The following is a 7397-nucleotide window of genomic DNA, read 5'->3' as shown; positions in this document are numbered from 1 at the left end:
AGTAAATGTTACACAGTACCTTCTGCATAATTTAACACAGCCTTTTTCCAAAAAACTGTATATTTTTGAATATATAAATAAAAAATTGCAAAAAAATGTTGTGAATTTTCATTACAATTGAAAAAAAAATCATCTTTAATAACTGAACTAAAATTTTGTAAAATCCCTGTGTTAAGTTGTAGCCCATATTCCAATAAATAATCTGTAAAAAGTTCAACTTCCTACCTCAAATACTTTGTGAGGAAAGATGTAATTTATAAGCGTTATTTTAACATTGCAAGTATAGGGCGTTCCTGAGCCCCTTAATGCGTATAATATCATTTTAGTAATTTTACCCACATTCATTTCTTTTAATGTTTGTAAGGGTGCTGACAACCTTGCCATTGAACGGCCGGAAGCTCCAAACACACGCCCTTTTGTGTGGCCAGATTGAATTGGTTCTGATTTTGACCTTGTTCTGTTATTGCGAAAACGTTATTTTGTGCTTAATTATGTCAGCCTTCCTCAAGTTGTTCCGAGCTACAGCAAATTATGTTTGTTTTTTTGCAAGTGGTTCATATGCTATTAACTGAAAATTTTGATGTTAAGTAAAGTAACAAACTGACTCCCACGTTGCACATGCCCCAACCCAAATCAAACTCCATCGAAAATGGCTCTGAGCACTATGGGACTCAACTGCTGTGGTCATAAGTCCCCTAGAACTTAGAACTACTTAAACCTAACTAACCTAAGGACATCACACACATCCATGCCCGAGGCAGGATTCGAACCTGCGACCGCAGTGGTCGTGCGGTTCCAGACTGTAGCGCCTTTAACCGCTCGGCCACTCCGGCCGGCTCCATCGAAAACCCACGCTACGAAACCAAAAGTGTTAAAGTTGGATTCAGTAGTCACAAGAAAGAAAAAAGCTGCAAGGAATGAAAGAGTGACTCGAGTCTGAAATAATTACTCGGGAGTCTACAAATAACAGAAATATATACGAAAGTTATGGAGTGCAAATTGATGAGGTAGTAGTACAAGCACTCTGACAGAAATCAAGAGAAATCCGGTTCTTCGTCCCGCGCGCCTTCTTCATCCGTGCTCCAGAGTCGTCGGAGCGAAATTTCCGGCGGCCTACTGCAGGAGGCCGCCCTACAAGACGGCGAAATTGCAAGATGGCACTTGGTCCCCATTGTGTATGCTCCCTGAGGTATTGCCTGCTCGGCGTGGCGCCGGAAGCCTCAGATAATCGCAGCCTCGAGTAGGGAAGGGCCCCAGCGGCGGCCGCACCCCTCCAGCCGCCGCCGGCACTCCCGTTTATTAAAACAGCGCCACGCCAGAGACGCCGCCTCCGCCTGACCCGTCTGTCGCCGACCGATATTAACGTCCGGGTCGAACGACGGCATCGATTGCGGAGCAGCGACGTCTCCGGCTATTCCCGGCAGAGATGAGAAAATTACCGCGCCCCAGGCGCTCTGCCAAGGATAGGCGGCGCTGCAGCACCCCCGCGTTAAGGCGGCTCCCCTGAGTACACCTGCGCATCACCGCCCCTCAGGCCGCGCGCATAAGCCGCCGTCGAATTTAGGTATCAGTAGGTGGGGTATTATAGTCTTCGAAAGCTGTTCCCCAATTCACAAGCCAGAAGATTTCGTTGACGTTTTGAAACGCACATAATCTGAAAAGAAAAAAAAAAAAAAGATTCGACATGAAAGTTCCTGGAAGATTAAAACTGTGTGCCCGACCGAGACTCGAACTCGGAACCTTGGCCTTTCCCGGGCATGTGCTCTACCAACTGAGCTACCGAATCACAGTTCGATAGCTCAGTTGGTAGAGCACTTGCCCGCGAAAGGCAAAGGTTCCGAGTTCGAGTCTCGGTCGGGCACACAGTTTTAATCTGCCAGGAAGTTTCATATCAGCGCACACTCCGCTGCAGAGTGAAAATCTCATTCTAGAAGATTCGACATCTCTACACTACTGGCCATTAAAATTGCTACACCAAGAAGAAATGCAGATGATAAACGGGTATTCATTGGACAAATATATTATACTAGAACTGACGTGTGATTACATTTTCACGTAATGTGGGTGCATAGGTCCTGAGAAATCAGTACCCAGAACAACCACCTATGGCCGTAATAACGGCCTTGATACGCCTGAGCACTGAGTCAAACAGAGCTTGTATGGCGTGTACAGGTACAGCTGCCCATGCAGCTTCAACACGATACCACGGTTCATCAAGAGTAGTGACTGGCGTATTGTGACGAGCCAGTTGCTCGGCCACTATTTACCAGAGGTTTTCAATTGGTGAGAGATCTGGAGAATGTGCTGGCAAGGTCAGCAGTCGAACATTTTGTGTATCCAGAACGGCCCGTACAGGACCTGCAACATGCGCTCGTGCAATATCCTGCTGAAATGTAGGGTTTAAATGTATGTGTGAAATCTTATGGGAGTTAACTGCTAAGGTCATCAGTCCCTAAGCTTACACACTACTTAACCTAAATTATCCTAAGGACAAACACATACACCCATGCCTGAGAGAGGATTCGAACCTCCGCCGGGACCAGCCGCAGAAATGTAGGGTTTCGCAGGGATCGAATGAAGGGTAGAGACACGGGTCGTAACACTTATGAAATGTACGTGCACTGTTCAGAGTGCTGTCAATGCGAACAAGAGGTGACCGAGACGTGTAACCAATGGCACCCCATACCATCACGCAGGGTGATACGCCAGTATGGCGATGACGAATACACGCTTCCAATGTACGTTCACCGCATTGTCGCCAAAAACGGATGCGACCATCATGATGCTGTAAACAGAACCTGGATTCATCCGAAAAATGACGTTTTGCCATTCGTGTACCCAGGTTCGTCGTTGAGTGCAACATCGCGGGCGCTTCTGTCTGTGATGCAGCGTCAAGGGTAGCGGCAGCCATGGTCTCTGAGCTGATAGTCCATGCTGCTGCAAACGTCGTCGAACTGTTCGTGCAGATGGTTGTTGTCTTGCAAACGTCCCCATCTGTTGACTCAGGGATCGAGACGTGGCTGCACGATCCGTTACAGCCATGCGGATAAGATGCCTGTCATCTCGACTCCTGGGATCCAGCACGGCGTTCCGTATTACCCTCCTGAACCCATCGATTCCATATTCTGCTAACAGTCATTGGATCTCGACCAACGCGAGCAGTAATGTAGCGATACGATAAACCGCAATCGCGATAGGCTACAATCCGACGTTTATCAAAGTTTGAAACGTGATTGTACGCATTTCTCCTCCTTACACGAGGCACCACAACGTTTCTCCAGGCAACGCCGGTCAACTGCTGTTTGTGTATGAGAAATCGGTTGGAAACATTCCTCATGTCTGCACGTTGTAGGTGTCGCCACCGGCGCCAACCTTGTTTAAATGCTCTGAAAAGCTAATCATTTGCATATCACAGCATCTTCTTCCTGTCGGTTAAATTTCGCGTCTGTAGCACGTCATCTTCGTGGTGTAGCAACCTTAATGGCCAGTAGTGTAGTTACAATCATTACATTGCAGAAATTACTACGGTGCCTTAAGTATAGTACAAAGACAGGGAATGTAAGCAGAGCCGAACTGCCGCAACTCGATTTACAATTAGAGCCACAAACTGGAAGATGTGAGTAGGGGGTAACAGCCAGACATTTCACGCCAGTGTTTCAGGTAGACATGTCCATTTCAGGTATACATCGCAGTTTCTGAATGAAAAAACACTGTACTCTGTCAGTTCCATTATGCAAAGACCCTTTAATGTACCTTGTATAGACATGGTGAATCAGTCACCCCTACCTATGGGTTTTATGCAATGTGCGTTGGTTTCAGAAAACATATGTGAAATTTTCATATTCTCTCGCTCACTACGTACGAACTGTTAGTCCTACACAAAAAACGAACTCAATTTTTTGTAGGAGGCCACGGTTTTCGAGTCATCCAAGGAAAACGTATTTGGAGATCACCCTTGTACGTTTTTCTTGAATAATTCTGAAACTACGGTCTCTAGCAAAGCATATCCAAGTACAAAATTTAACTACAGGAAAAAAAAATACAGGTCGGGTTACTTGAATCGCTCTATGTGTGACGTTACTCGCCCTATTTTGAATATGACGCAAGCATCTCCGACGCAGTATATTTGTAAATGATCATACCTAGACAATCAATTAATGTCGTATATATACGTGGTGCTATAAAGGCATTTTTATAACAAAATTGACAGTCTATGGTGACTTTTCTTTAACAGTTTCATCATTCAGAAGTTACGTCGAGGCTGTGGACGCAGACATGAAGAAATTGCTAGCGGCAATTCTTTCTCCCATTTATCTTATATGTTTAGTTGTATCCCTTATCCAAGGCCATAAGTCTGTCAACAGTATTCACCATTACTTCAATGAAGATCGGTACAAGTTTCACGGCCTGATTCTGTTATTTAAATATGTATATAAATATCTTTGTGATGCCACGATACACGCTAATTACTGTAAGATGTTTAACACATTGAGAAATAATTACACACTATTGAAGTATAGTAAAACACACTCTCCCGTTGGAGACGTCTTCCTTCGCACGCGATCACCCTCTGATTGCCAACAGCCCTTAATGTCAGGCCGTTCTGGAATCTCTGTTTCGAAAACCAGCCAACCACAGGCCACGAAAGGATATTCTTCCAAGGGCTTCGCTGGACAAACAATGTGAGACTAGAAAAAGGTATTTCCCAGTTATTTCAGGTCATCGACCATACACTCAGTGTGTAATCACATCTCAGTAGGGCAATGTTGCACCAATGTTGCACTCATCTTTCCCACGTTCCACAACATCATATTTTCCATATAGTGCAGTATTTGGCTATAATAACTAAAATAGTGTTGGAGATTTGGCGGATCTCAACATAGGGTCAACAACAAAAGATCCTCTTCGATCAGTCTAATTCTAGCACACATACGTGAAAAATTCACGTACTCAGAGGAGTATACAAAGACAATGCTGAAGTAGACATATAAGCTGATTTACCAAAGTCTTTATTTGCGAGTTCTGCCGGATGGTAGTTACGATAGGCAATAATGTCTGCATATAAGCTGATTTACCAAAGTCTTTATTTGCAAGTTCTGCCGTATGGTAGTTACGATAGGCAATAATGTCTCTATCAACAAAACTTTCAAGTCCACGAACACTAGGTACTCCTGTACCTCCACGTACAATGGCTACAGTAAGCCAACCGTTACCGTGTGAGAAAGATCATTAATGTCAATACTAAAATTAAGTCCACAACTGCAGAAAACACAAGGTCCGTCGACAAGTGCAGTAGCAGCAACACTCTTCACTGGAATGCGATTCTTCTTGTCGCCTGCTGTTGTAGCGAACTCGATGTTCTCGATCGTTTTGTAGACTGTCTGTTTAGAACGGCGACGCAATCGTGGAGGCGCGCCAGCAGACGCGCACACTCTAAAACACCCAGTGTGCGCGTCCGGCATAACGCTCTGCTGGCACTGTGAAAATTTTCAGTCCAAGCTACTGCATGTACTATATAAGGGAGCGAGAGCCACGCAGAGGCTCATTCGCGCTGCTGCTGCTGCACAGGCAACTGCATTGAACGTCGCCACGATGCCTTACAGGAGAATTCGTCGCCGTTCTAAACAGACAGTTTATAAAACTATCAAGAACATCGAGTTCGCCACAACAGCAGGCGACAAGAAGAATCGCATTCCAGTGAAGAGTGTTGCTGCTACTGCACTTGTCGACGGACCTTGTGTTTTCTGTGGTTGTAGACTTAATTTTGGTATTGACATTAATGATACTTTCTCACACGGTAATGGTTGGCTTTCTGTAGCCATTGTACGTGGAGGTACAGGAGTACCTAATGTTCGTGGACTTGAAAGTTTTGTTGATAGAGACATTATTACCTATCGTACCTACCATATGGCAGAACTTGCAAATAAAGACTACCCTCTTAGTTCAGCAACCCTCCAAATACCAGCTTCTTTTTACGTGCCGTAGTCCCATTCCACTGGGGTTTTTAGCTGGAGCTGGTAATCCAGTCGTTGAAGAAGACCTTCAATCAAGGTATAGTAACTCTGAATATAATACTCTCAACAGCATTATAACGCCAACCTCATCAGAATCCATCGTTACATCAAGATCCACCGATTCAGTCGAAATACGCACTTTCTCATCTTCATTTAACTCAGTACTTGTTTGTTGAAGAGCAGATACTTAGCTGCATCCTGCTGCTTTTGTGGTATCGAAATGCAAATAAAGGGAGGAAATTACAGGATTTCCCAAAAAGGGACTTGCGAATTTCACCTTTTTATAGCTTTAGAGCTGCACAACCGCCGGTGTAGCCGCGGTCGCTGACGGAAGCCAGAGAGCGGACGTTCAACTCGGAGGTAGCCAGATCCGGTCTCCGTGGTGTAAGAAATTTTAATCTTTTGTGTATGGTCGAATCAGCAATGATCAGTGGCAAGAGAATTCAGAAGGAAATAAAAACCACTGCATTAAGAATACGTAATATGTATCCACAGAACATGTGGCCCGTAATAGAAAAGTGTCATGATCTCTCCATTGGCAAAACATTCCACCCTAGCGCCCATTCGGATATCCGGGAGAGGACTGCTGTGTGGGAACTGACCATGAGAATAAACGACCAAGTAACCAAAGAAAAGATAGCTTTCAACGAGCGGGGCGTGGAATGTCTGCAGTCTAAACGTGGTAGGGAAGTTAGAATATCTGAAAAGGCAAATGTTAGGGCTCAGTCTCTACACAGTGGCGATCAGTGAAGTAAAATGTAAAAAAGAGAAGTATTTCTGGTCAGTTGAGTATAGAGTATTATCATCAGCCGCAGAAAATGGTATAACGGCAGTAGCATTCGTTATGAACAGGAAAGAACAACAGAGAGTGAGTTACTGTGAACAGCTCAGTGATACGGCTGTTCTGATCAGAATGGACAGCAAACCAACTTTGACAACGATAGTTGCCGACGTCGCACATGGAATACGAAGAGACAAAGAAAGTGTATGAGGATATTGAGTGGTTAATTCGGTACGTAAAGGGAGATGAAAATCTAATAGTCATGAGGGACTGTGCATTATTTCTGGCTTTGCTGCCATCATATTCATGTACAAGAAGTTCTTTTTAGAGCAGATGGGAAGGCATCTGTGGCAAGATGAAGCAACGTGGTGCGAGGTACCGATAACAGAAGGTTTGTTCGGTAAGGGTATCGTGAGAAAGACCCCCTAAATTGTGGTCCTTTGCGATTGGCTGCTGCGTTCGGAAGTTGCGCGCCAAAATAGTAATTTTCTATCATTAATATATGAAAAATTAAACTGCGTATTTACACGGAATTCAAATTAAAGAATCGTTCAGTAGCGTGCTATCATTCCATTATTTCATAACTATTTATAACCAGCAGA

General features: G+C 44.4%; 1 non-coding gene across 1 annotated transcript; it reads right to left on the bottom strand.

The window, feature by feature from the left end:
• Nucleotides 1–749: 749 nt before the first annotated feature.
• Nucleotides 750–833, bottom strand: Trnas-gga (transfer RNA serine (anticodon GGA)). The gene is given in 2 exon segments: nucleotides 750–784; nucleotides 794–833. It is a non-coding gene; the product is annotated as a tRNA-Ser (tRNA).
• Between the last annotated feature and the right edge of the window lie 6564 nt (nucleotides 834–7397).

Source organism: Schistocerca nitens, chromosome 2, assembly GCF_023898315.1.
Source record: "Schistocerca nitens isolate TAMUIC-IGC-003100 chromosome 2, iqSchNite1.1, whole genome shotgun sequence".
Lineage (NCBI taxonomy): Eukaryota > Metazoa > Arthropoda > Insecta > Orthoptera > Acrididae > Schistocerca > Schistocerca nitens.
Note: the sequence above shows the minus strand (reverse complement) of the source record. Positions and strands in the feature narration are given on the sequence as shown.